The following is a 13653-nucleotide window of genomic DNA, read 5'->3' as shown; positions in this document are numbered from 1 at the left end:
AATATTTGAAGACATGGTGGCTGAGATTTCCCAAATTCTATTAGATTGGGAATTAATTAATCTAATTAATTAAAATTTAATATAAACATCCAAAAAGTTGAACAAAGTTTAAATAGGATAAACTAAAAAAGACTTACTGTGGACAATTCTTAAAGAGATGAGAATACCAGACCACCTGACCTGTCTCTTGAGAAACCTGTATGCAGGTCAGAAAGTAACAGTTAGAACCGGACAAGGAACAACAGACTGGTTCCAAATAGGAAAAGGAGTACGTCAAGGCTGTATATTGTCACCCTGCTTATTTAACTTATATGCAGAGCACATCATGAGAAACGCTGGGCTGGAAGAAGCACAAGCTGGAATACTCCAATACTTTGGCCACCTCATGTGAAGAGCTGACTCATTGGAAAAGACCCTGATGCTAGGAAGGATTGGGGGCAGAAGGAGAAGGGGACAACAGAGGATGAGATGGCTGGATGGCATCACCGACTCAATGGACATGAGTTTGGGTAAACTCCGGGAGTTGGTGATGGACAGGGAGGCCTAGTATGCTGCAATTCATGGGGTTGCAAAGAGTCGGACACGACTGAGCCACTGAACTGTACTGAACTGAACTGTAAAAAAGACTCACATCAAAACCACAGAATAACATGATTATTTTGCACAGATTCTCACTGTGCTGATTATACTGATTAAATTATACTGATATAAATTGAGACCCTCTAAGAGAATAAATAGAATGTTTATTTATTTATTTATTTATAATAAACAGACTGTTCCAAACAAGTTTGACTTTCTTGACCATAGAGTATGTCCTGTAAGTGGTGTTTTATTGTATATATTTTTGGAAATAATATTTGAAGCTGTTGTTATTAAAGTATGTAGAGTTTATATGCCACTTTGTAACATGTCTTCAAAATGAATATTTCACCAGTGGAGTTCAATTATAAACACAATTCAATATTAAACACTGTTTTATATTCTGAAATAATCATAAAGACTTGATACTTTTCTGCAAGATGTTAACAATTTATTTGGGAGTATAAATTGAAATAAATAGATCCTTTCAATACAATGAGATGAACACTGTAATAAGAGACAAAGAAGATTTTTATAATTCCTAGAAGAATTCTTGTCACAGGACTGGAGCATTTGAAAAGACATTCTAGAGGAAGGAATGTTTTAACTATGATCTGAGGGTTAAAAGAGGGTAGTCTTGGTAAAAGAGAATTAGAACAGAGTTCATGTAGAGGGAGAAGGATAAGCAAAGACAGGATGCACAGAGGAGGCAAACTCTTTAAATTTAACATATATAATATAATATATTAACCATTGAATTAAAAGTCAAAGATTTTTTTGATAAACTTTTTACTGTTTAATTTTTGACGTTACTCAGAAAAATAAAATAAGCATGTTTTACCCAAGTGCAGTTTGCTATATTTTGGATTATTTTAGAGTATATTTCTGGAGATAGGACGCTGAGTGAAAATGCATAAATATTTTCATGGTCTCTGATATATATCGCCAAACTGCTTTTTGAAAGCGTTATGTGAATCAGAAAACTCACTAGCAGTATTTGTAAATAAGATTTTCAATGAATCCCCACTAGTACTAGTGTTTTTACCAAACTCTTTCCTTATAGCACTGATTAACATTCCATTGGAATATTTAGTGCTCTCAGCAGCACATTTTTATGAAGACTATATTTTAAGAAATCATATCATGAACAATAGAATAACAGTGCAAAATTAAAATAGTTGTAGTCTTAGGCTCATGCAACTCTGGATTAGAATTTTCCTCTTTATAGCAAAATGTCTAGAATATATATCCAGACATTTCTGTTTTTATAGTTTATAATCAATTTTCTAAATGAAATGAATATTTTTGCTTCCATTTCTTTTTTCAAAACAAATATCTATATCTCTCTCCATGTATATAGATATATAGATTACCTGTACTTGTATATAATTATTATATAAGATATGTGTTGTATATACTATTACATATAATGTTATAATATTAAATAACTAATAATTTTTGTCACATATATTATATTATTTAAGATTTTGAAGCAGATTAAAGTTTATTTCTCTTGCAGGTAAATGTCTAGAGTTGGGTAGCCCAGAGCTGTTATGTAGCTCTTCTGTACAGGATCCTTTGGGGTCCAGCATCTCCTTTTCTCCTCGATGTTCTGCCATCCCTAGGCAGATGAGTGGAAGAAAGGAATAGAGCAGTGGAGGAAGGGACATTTAGCAGTTATTTCTTATAAAAGGAAGATTGCAGAAGCCACAGGCTTCTGCTTTCAATTCATTGATATTTGGCAATATTTAGCTGCAAGATCGGAGAAGGCAATGGCACCCCACTCCAGTACTCTTGCCTGGAAAATCCCACGGACGGAGAAGCCTGGTGGGCTGCAGTCCATGGGGTCGCTAAGAGTCGGACACAACTGAGCGACTTCACTTTCACTTTTCCCTTTCATGGACTGGAGAAGGAAATGGCAACCCACTCCAGTATTCTTGCCTGGAGAATCCCAGGGACGGCGGAGCCTGGTGGGCTGCCGTCTATGGTGTCGCACAGAGTCGGACACGACTGAAGCGACTTAGCAGCAGCAGCAGCAGCTGCAAGATGTAGAAGCATTGAGGGAACGGGCAAGTTAAACTTGGGAGGCCACGTATTCAATAAAGATGTCTTTCCTATGCCATGAAAAGAATTGAACATGAATATTGGGAGAATACTAGTATATCTGTGACACTATGGTACTAAAGTTCCTTATAATCTACAAGTCAGTCACTGTCTTAGTTAATCTTCGCAATGATATTGTGAGGTATTATTTCTGCTTGGAAAATGAAAGAATTAAAATGGACCAGTTTCCTCTGTCCACAGGATTACCCAGGCAAGAGTACTGGAGTGGGTTGCCATTTCCTTCTCCAGCCTTGTGTCTGTGAAAGTGAAAGTTGCTCAGTGTCCAACTCTTTGCGACCCCATAGGATGCAGAGTTTCAAAGAAGAGCAAGGAGAGATAAGAAAGCCTTCCTAAGTGATCAATGCAAAGAAATAGAGGAAAACAATAGAATGGGAAAGACCAGAGATCTCTTCAAGAAAATCAGAGATACCAAGGGAATATTTCATGCAAAAATGGGCTCAGTAAAGGACAGAGATGGTATGAGCCTAACAGAAGCAGAAGATATTAAGAAGAGGTGGCAAGCATACACAGAAGAACTGTACAAAAAAGATCTTCATAACCCAGATAACCACGAAGGTGTGATCACTCATCTAGAGCAAGACATCCTGGAGTGAGAAGTCAAGTGGACCTTAGGAAGCAGCAATACAAACAAAGCTAGTGGAGGTGATGGAATTCCAGCTGAGTTATTTCAAATCCTAAATGATGATGCTGTGAAAGTGCCGCACTCAGTTTGCCAGCAAATTTGGAAAACTCAGCTGTGGCCACAGGACTGGAAAAGTCAGCTTTCATTCCAATCCTAAAGAAAGGCAATGACAAAGAATGTTCAAGCTACTGCACAATTGCACTCATCTCACATGCTGGCAAAGTAATGCTCAAAATTCTCCAAGCCAGGCTTCAACAGTACATAAACCGAGAACTTCCAGATGTGCAAGCTGGATTCAGAAAAGGCAGAGGAAGCAGAGATCAAATTGCCAATATCCACTGGATCATGGAAAAAGCAAGAAAATTCCAGAAAAAATCTACTTCTGCTTCATTGACTGTATGAGTCACAACAAACTGTTGAAAATTCTTTAAGAGATGGGAATACCAGACCACCTTACGTGCCTCCTGAGAAATCTGTATGCAGGTAAAGAAGCAACAGTTAAAACTGGACATGGAACAACAGACTGGCTCAAAATTGGAAAAAGAGTTTGTCAAAGCTGTATATTGTCACCTTGCTAATTTAACTTATATGCAGAGTACATCATGCAAAATGCCAGGCTGGATGAAGCACAAGCTGGAATCAAGATTGCAGAGAGAAATATCAATAACCTCAGATATGCAGATGATACCACTCTAATGGCAAAAAGGAACTAAAGAGCCTCTTGATGAGGATGAAATAGGGAAATGAAAAAGCTGGCTTGAAACTCAGCATTCAAAAAACTAAGATCATGCCTTTTGGTCCCATTTGGTCCCATCACTTCATGGCAAATAGAAGGGGAAAAAGTGGAAGCAATGATACCTTTTATTTTCGTGGACTCCAAAATCACTACAGACAGGGACTGCAGCCATGAAATTGAAAGACGCTTGCTCCTTGGAAGGAAAGTGATGACAAACCTGGACAGTGTATTAAAAAGCAGAAACATCTGACAAACATCCATGTGGTCAAAGCTATGGTTTTTCCAGTAGTCATATATGTATGTGGCAGTTGAACCATAAAGAAGGCTGAGCGCTGAAGAATTGATACTTTTGTATTGTAGTACTGGAGAAGGCTCTTGAGAGTCCCTTGGACTGTAAGGAGATCAAACCAGTCGATCCTAAAGGAAATCAACTTGGAATATTCATTGGAAGGTCTGATGCTGAAGCTGAAGCTCCAGTCCTTTGGCCACATAATGCAAAGAGCCAACTCACTGGGAAAAGCTCTGATGCTGGGAAAGATTGAAGACAAAAGGAGAAGAGGTGGCAGAGGATGAAATGGTTAAATAGCATCACTGAGTCAATGGACATGTGTTTGAGCAAACTCTGGGAGACAGTGAAGGACAGAGGAGCCTGGTATGCTGCAGTCTATGGAGTCACAAACAGTCAGACATGACTTATCAACTGAGCAACAAGCAACAACAATTTGATCAACAGACATAATTGACCACTGTTCAAAAAAATTCAATTTTACTTTAATATCCTTGACCCAATGATTTGAATGAAATAAATTATTATGGTACTGACACTTCTCTTTTTGCCCCATTGCTATTGCCACTTTTAGGTACAGTTTACATCTTTCATTTACTGTAAGGGAGCTTAAATGAAATCTTGAATCTCTAGTCTTCTTGCTATCTTGTTTGCCAATATACTCTAATACCAAACATTCAGCTTAAGCTGATAGGCTTTCTATTTATGTTATTTCAGGATTTGTATAAAAGAACCTGGTGTTCTTTTTCAATATGAAGATTCGTGGGCACCACTTAAACCTTAATAAATTAGAATCCATCCTGATGTAACCCTACCATCTGCCTATTAATAATTCTCCCATATTGGTCTTATGCCTACACATATATATTTCATCTTCAACTCTCTCTGCCATCAAGTCTCTTTTCTAGTTAGTCATGGCAACCCTAGCAGGATCAGAACAATAATCCAGAAAAATGTCATCTGAAGAGTTTTGCAAAACTCTCTGACTCAACTAAATTTTGAAAAAACATCAAAACAAAGAAAGAAATTAAAAACTTCTGGATTTCTTTTCCAAGGCTCTCCATATTCACTGACAGCATGATCATCACCTGTCTGGGTGAACTACAGGATTAAACTAAAAAAGACATGAGCCTCTAAAGAAGACAATTCTTTAGAGCAAGGAGACAATTTCAAACTTTATCAACATTCTACCCAAGCCATGAGCAGTACTTACTGGGCAAAAGTCAGCATTCTCTTCTTGCTGAACAGAGAACTGACCTCCAAACACATTTTGCTGAGTCATTTTATCAAGGCATATTTAACTGAATTAAGTTGCCTGATTTAGCAGGTACCTTCACTTTTGAGTTAAGGCTATGACTTCCAATCAACACAGCACTGACCTTGCAGATCTGAACATAGTGGCCACCTTATACCCTCATAGCACCTTAAGTCTGGCCCCTAAACTGTCTTAACTGTTCAGATGTCATACTAGCTAGATTAAAAACTCTCTGAAGGTAGAGTTTATTATCATGATCATTACTATTATCATTATCATAAAATACATATAACATAAAACATCATTGTGACCATTTTCAAGTGTGCAATTCTGTGGCATTAAATACATTCACCACCCATCTCCAGAGCTCTTTTTTCATCTTGTAAAACTTAGTTTGTGTACGTGTTAAATAAACCCTCATTCACCTCTTCCCCCAGCCCCTGGCAACCATCATTCTACTTTCAGTCTCTATAATTTTTACTACTTTAGGTACTTAAGTAGAATCATACAGTATTTTCTACTTTTAACTTAATTTTGTACCCCATACTTAATCAGGAACAATGACTTTTCTTCATTAAAAAAAAATATTTGTTGATATCAACTACTTGGGTATTTGGGTACTACATGGAAAAAGCATTAGTTTCAAAGTTTGAAAGAAAAAAATGAAACAAACAAACAAACACAACACCAAAAAGAACACCAAATTCCATGGGGAACTAAGTTGAGAAATATATGAATAATATAATGATGCCTTAATTATCTCATTAAAGGCAACACAGAATTGCTTGTGTCTGATAACTTAGCTACTATTCACAGACTACACATTGCATTCTTTGTTTTTCAATAAATTTCCTATATACTCATTGATACTCCACTTTATAGTCCCAATGAGAATCCATTCTACAGACCCTAGAAGTACCTACATCATTCAACACTCTCAAGATCTTAAATCTAACTGCACATAACTAAGGCCCATATCACCTTTGAAATTCCATTTACTAGAATTTGTTAAACTTAATTATTCTGATAAGAAAATGCTTCAGAGTTTAAAGTATTTTGAAAATAAAATAAACCATGATAGAGGAGTAAAAATGAACAGAGATGCTAATTTCAAAAAGCTTCCTTGGAGAGAAGCCTTTGTTACCTGTGAAAAGAGATGTCACCTGTGAAAAGAAATTTGAATGAGATGAAAGAAGCCACTCTGGTGAACTAGGAGGAACCTATTCTAGCCAGAAGGAACAGACATTCCGAAGGGTCTGATGCAGGAATGTTCTTAGACATTCCCTGGCAAGATGGCAAGTGACCTAGAACAAAGTGAGCTGGGTGGAGGCTTGGGGCGGGGGGGTGGGGGTGGGGGTGGGGTGGATAAAAAAGTTAAAATCAAAAAGGATGCAAAAAGATATATCATATTAGCTTTGCAGGCATGGTGTTTGTGCTGTGTGTGTTGGGGAATTATTGGAGAGTTACTGCATGGGAGCCACATGGTTGCTGATTATTTATCCACTTTGGTTGCTAAGAAAAGGTCAAGAGTAGATACAGAAGCCAGTGAGAAGATGAGTTTAGCTTAGACTTCATTAAGAGCAGTGGAAGTGGTAAGAAGTAGCAACATACAGGAAATATTTTGAAGGTGTTGCTGATGTAGCTTGATGAGAAATGAGAGCTGAAGAAGAGAGAGGCATTTTAAATGACTACTATTTTCTGGTATATATATACATATATTTGCCCTGAGCAGCTCACAAATTAAAGTGTCATTTACTGAAGTGTGAAGGATGAGGAGAGGGAGGAAAATCAGAAATTTGGGGATTAAAAGATATCAGTTTTGGATAAGTAGAGATTCCTATTTAGACATCCATATGGAGAAGCTGAGTAGGCAGGAAGATAACATAGCATCCTGAAATTCAAGGGAAAGACTGGAAGACTAGAGATACTTAATTGCCTGTCATCATCAAAACAGTGATATGTAGAGCTATGCTAGTATCTACATGAGATAATCTAATGACTAAATGTAAATATTTGAATATATTTCTGCTGGCATATTATTAAATTTGAGTATCATCAGTCTTCATACAGTAAATGTTGCTGAATTGTAAGAATAGCACACCATTTATCTATAGTTATGTCTACATCTATATCTATCTATCTCTCTATCTCCCTACCACTCCACAGAGAGTACTATATATAAAGGAAAGGGAAAAAAGAAAATGTATCTGGCAGCTTCCTCAATAAACATACTAAAACTTCTCTGCTTTTTGACAAGCCAGTACATTTTTATAACTCATAAATAATTGAAAATAGCAAACAGCTTACGGTCATAAAGCACTTTTATGTGATAGTAAAAGATTCTCTTGTACATGTTAGTATTGGTCATAAACAGCACACTGAAGTCAAAAGTAAATTGCATGAACAAGAAATTTCATTAGCTTTTAAATTAGGACAAATAAAATTCTATCATGCTATGGTTAGTACTGAATTCAATTCAATTAAATACATATTTGTTACATGTTTATTACATGCATATCATGTAATGTGCTAGCGTAAAGGATGCAAAGATAAGCCAAAATTGTCACAGACTTTGGAGTTCACACTCTTGTAGAAGAAGACTTTATTCCAATAATCACATGGCTTATTGTTTAATCACACATTGAAATAAAAATGTGAAGGATACCAACATGAATCTATAAAAGCATATGGTAAGTATAACTGATTTAGTCTGAGAAATCAGAGATGACTTTGTGAGAAAGTATCACCTGAACCTGATGAAGAGAAGTTTATGAAACAAATGGGATCAAGGGGATTGGCACCGTGTGTTCCATAAAATGAAGAAGTCCAGTGTAGATGAAGAATTGAGAAAAATGATAAGCGATGATTGTCAGCATTGTTCACCCTGCTTGTGTGAGCTTTGTAAAATATTTTAAAATTTTTAGATGATTTTCTTTTCTCATTTGGAAAACATGAGGAATTTCTCATTTTTTTAATCCCAAAGATCCCTTTCACTCAAAAACTAGAGAATTCTGAAATTCCAGCTCATGATTTTCAAGTCACAGGTGCTGTCCATGGTGCTAGAAAGTAACTGAGAAGAGAAAAGTGATTAAGACCAAGGTTCCCAAACTTGACCATACTTTGGAATCACCACATCCAAGATCTACTGAATTATAATCCTGAGGATTAGAACTCTTGGGTCTGTATTTTTGTAGATTTCTGCTCTTAGGTGAATCTGACACATAACATAATCTGCAAAATTGTTTTCTAGGACTATTGCCCAGAGTAGCGTTTTCAACCTTGGCATATATGAATTACATGGAAACTTTTAAAATTACTCACAACCAGAACTTTCTCCAAAATAACTAAATCAGATTCTCTAGAAGACAAACCCAGTAATGACTATTTTCTCAAAGATCCCCAGGTGATTCTAACAGTTGACCAGTAGCTTCATGAGGGCATTTGAATAAGGAGATGGGAAAATTGTCCATTTTTGTATGTAGAGTGAATCACCAAAAAGGTTACCTATAAAGGATTTATGGTATCATCATCACACACACACAAGTAAATCAAAGGACAAGACTATTTTGCCAATGATATTTGGATCAACTGAATAAGAACATGTGGAGGGAAATATTCAGAAGTATCCATTAAAACACATTTTATAAAAGTGTTAACTAAAAACATACAAAAATTATTTGAATATCAGTTACTTTGAGTAGCAGTAACTTGATATTAATTTTTCTCCCATTGAAAATATATACAGTCAGAATAAGTTTAATTATAGTATTTTGGTTGTGTACATAGTATTTTACAATTTCCTTGTGAAGGAGGTCAGCAGGGACACAGACATTTTGGATTTGACATTATAACTAATTACAATTTTCTTACTATATTTCTGAATTAAAAACTATTCAAGAAGAAAAGCTGGTAGTCAACAGATAGAAATAATATAAATATACATGTTATTATTGTTTAAAAGAAACAATATGGAGAACACAGGTTGAATGGAAAGCTAAAATCCATATTTTGATACTATCCTAAAAGTATTACCATGAGGGATGATTTATCCATGGAAGAATCATTTATCTTTCTTTGTATAAAAACGCGTAAAAGATAGAAAGAAACAGAAATATGAAATTTACCCCAATTACAATAATATGAAGGTAGAGTATAAGTAATTTGTACTACAAAGAGATACTTTAAATTTGTTTGAATATTTAACCTAGAAAGAACTTTAATAGGTCACTTTGCTAGTTCAGGAATTATACTCCAATGTGTGGTTATTTTTATCATCAAAGGATCATGTTAATGTATAAAGACACTGTAAAATATTAATCTGAAAATGAGCTTCATTATAAGTTATTTGATATTAATACTTTAAAAATGTATCTTAGTTGCTCAGTTGTGTCCAACTCTTTGCAACTCCATGGACTGTAGCCCCACAGGCTCTGCTATCCATGGGATTCTCCAGGCAAGAATATTGGAATGGGTTGCTATTTTCCTCTCCAGAGAATCTTCCTGACCCAGGAATCTTTTAAAATGCTCTGATGTTCACTGTAACCTTTATTGCTTTTTTTTTTTTCAAAGTAGCTCCTCTAAAGCTCACTCCTACTCATCACTGCAGCCATCCCTGGGCACTATGTTCCTGGCAAATAAGAGACTCTTCCTATAACATAAAAGAGAGGCTCACCTCACATTAGCTCTGAGCCTGGTTTCAGTGTATTGATTTTTCGCAATGCCCAATCAACCAGTTCATTTGTTACATTCAATGAACTAATTAATCAAGATGAGTATATAAACTGATGGGTTATCAGAAGGAATTTATTCATCAATACAGTACAATCCATAGTAAATATTTAGAAGACACACAGATAATCTTCCAGCAGTATAATTTTAACATCCTCAATGATGTTATTTTTCTACGGCAGCCCCTTGTACCACTGGGCTCACTATTATCTTGGTTATGATAGCAAATCAATAATTATTGAATGATCTAAATAAGATGAAAATTTATGGTGACACTTATAGCTCAGATTCACTGAATCTGATTCATGCCCATGAGTGATCTTTGGGTCTACCCATAATCTGTCAACTGTCAAAAGAACAACAAAACCCAGTGTGAGGAACAAAATCATGGGAAATAAAATGAAGAAAAGGTATTTCTTTCAGAGTTTCTAAACAATATTCTGTTTAGAAATTTGCAATCTGTTTTAAATGTTAATAAGAGCAAAGAATATGGAGGCGGAAAGGAACTGGTTCAAAAGAAGTAGAATAAAAGTTTAAGTAGTCACTGTCAGAGTATAATTGAATATAATTCAACTACAAGTACTGAGCACCTGCTAGAGTCAAATACTGGGTATGCCAGTGCTACATGTTGGAGATGAAGACATTTTATCAGTTGTAAATACAGTAAAAGTGATAATAGAAGCGGTGCTAGTGGCTGAAGAAGCAGCAGTAATACTAATTTAATCAACTTGATTTTTTTATGAAAATAATTTAGATATCTTATTGCACTCTAAGCAGAAATGTTAGATGGGCAACTATTGCTTATTCTCATATTTTAAATAGGGAAAAAAACAGGCTCATAATGATGAGAATATAGCAATGAGATTTTAATTTCATGAAGATTCAAGACTAAGGATTAAAAAAAAGTTTAATGAAAGTAGCCCAAAATCCAAAACGAAAGACCAAGGCAACAGAGGGGGAAAAGATCACAGCAGAAAATCTCAGCATTAGGACAAAGATCATAAACAAAGCAAAAGTGCATGAATACTGAAACAAGCTCTTCAGATGCCTGCCTTCATTACACAGCCAATTGAACAATTAGCCTGGGGCACCAGCAAGTCCATTTCTAGGGAGCAGTGGGTCACTGGGTTACTACTCCACTCCCATCAACCACGGCATCTCATTTATCATCTCAGTTGTGTCTACTAGTCCCTAAAATACACTGGAGCAAAAAGAATCTGGGTGACTGCGTTTTCCTCAGAGCAAGGAGATATGTTAATGGCTTGAACACAAACCTCATGTTTTATTCATCATGGTTCAAGTGATAAAATTTTAAGAGAAGTGTCAAGTAAGGTAGATAGATGATTTTAAAAGTCTTAGGTACTTCTTCTGCTGATATACCTTCAGTTTTCCTGGCTACATCATCTAACCTCCAAATTTTCTTTCTTTACAATGGAAAATAAAATAAAATCCAATATTTTTCCTCACTAAGACTTGTAAGGGAAATAATGCAAATGATCTTAAAGAACTTCTGAAGATTGATTTGTTATTAAATACTTATGTCATCTACACAACCAGCTGACACAGAGATCCAGACCTCAAAGGAACATGAAGCCTAGAATTTAAAACAAAAGATGAGGAAGGTCAAGGTCGGGAAACACACTAGATGATCAAGATAGTGCAGGGCTACCTGCCGACTGTGATCGTGCCCAGCAAGAAATCACATGCCCTGGATGAGATTAGAATATTTTTGTTGAGCATGGAAACCTTCCCAGAAGTTACTTATTCTACTGCATAATTATGAATCACTTTACAAGTGAAGAGGAAAGATGTCTTCCTGTCTGCCATTTGGAAGCAGCAGGCCAGGCCTTAAACAGACTACATGGCAAGTCTATACATATGTGGTTATAACACTATTGAAATTACACTGAAATGAAGAGATGTTATAAAAACAAATGCAATAGGAAAAGTGGTGTGATTCATGAAAACAGGAGAAAGGGAGGAATTTTCAGTACTCTGAAGGGGAGGGAAGGCAAACCATCAGATAGCATTTTTCCATTCTTAATGGCAGGAAGGCATGAAGTAGAGAAGTGACTGCCTGGGTTATCTGCACGTAAAGGAAATTTCTCTTGAGAATGTCTCACCATGGAAATACAGGCCAACAAAACTGGATTCAAGCCTTATTTATCTGATTGCATCTTCTGTTTGGCTTGACTCTGGTGGTTCACTCTGCAGTCATGTTTGAGACTCAATTCACAACATCTCCTCTCCTCCCCTACCAGATGTTCAGCTTCTTCTGAGTCCTGTTTATCCCACTCATGTGACCCAAGATTGGATCAGGAAAACTAACCTCAGGGTCTCCTGCCATGTAACCCAGGATTGATGTGACTGCTTCTTACACTGGGAAACCTAAGATCTGAATCTTTCCACAAATTTTTTTAAGATGAAGCAACTAGAGCTCCTTTCTGTCCTTGGTACAACCTTCACTAATCTAGTGCAGGTGTAAAACCCTTTGCTCTCTTCCCTCTATCTCCATTATACTCTCTCTCTCTCTTTTTTTGGTAAAACTTTAAGACTAAGCTGATAATTTTGGCTGTTGAGTTACTAACGTGTAAGATAGAGAAAGATAAAGATTTTTTTTTCAAGATGTTCAAAGCTTTTCAGACTATTATCTTTCTCAGATTGCATTGCATTTTTTAAGGTTAGAATCTCTCTTTCTTGTGGTATTCTTTCTGGAGGACAAATTATCATCTCAACTGTGAATCTGTAAGGGTCAGGTGCTCAGAAAGACAAAAGAGATAAGTGCATCAATAATTTTCAAAATATCTCCCATTACATCTGTAAGAATAATCCCTGAAATGTGTGAGGCATTAAATGAATCACTCCTATTGTTATTTTTAAAATAATAATCATGTAAATTAATAATAACATTTAATAATAATGTTGATCTCATGATCATCAAACAATGAGCATAAGTATCTTGAAATTGTGACAGTAGATCATCTTTTCCTCCAAATTAAATGAGCTACCTTTCTTTGTTCATTTTATTTAGACTAAAGCATCTAGAGCCTGATCCACCCCTTATTTACTAACAAAATAAGTGTTTGCAAACTCTGACACTGGAGACTGAAAGCAGAAAGGCCAGAATGGCCACCTGGGACAGTGAATTGCAGGTCAGACTCTCTTAGGTGGCAGCCATTATGACAATTGGCCAAAAGACCAGTCAAGGGCTACCCTCTGCCTTGGTTTTGATATGTCCTGCTGAACGACAGACAAAGTTTTATAGAATTCTCAGGGATGTGTTGCAAGCCACAATACATCCAGAATTACCTTAGGGACAACTC

Source organism: Giraffa tippelskirchi, chromosome 6 (genome assembly GCF_054371585.1).
Source record: "Giraffa tippelskirchi isolate mGirTip1 chromosome 6, T2T-mGirTip1v1.2.pri, whole genome shotgun sequence".
Lineage (NCBI taxonomy): Eukaryota > Metazoa > Chordata > Mammalia > Artiodactyla > Giraffidae > Giraffa > Giraffa tippelskirchi.
Note: the sequence above shows the minus strand (reverse complement) of the source record.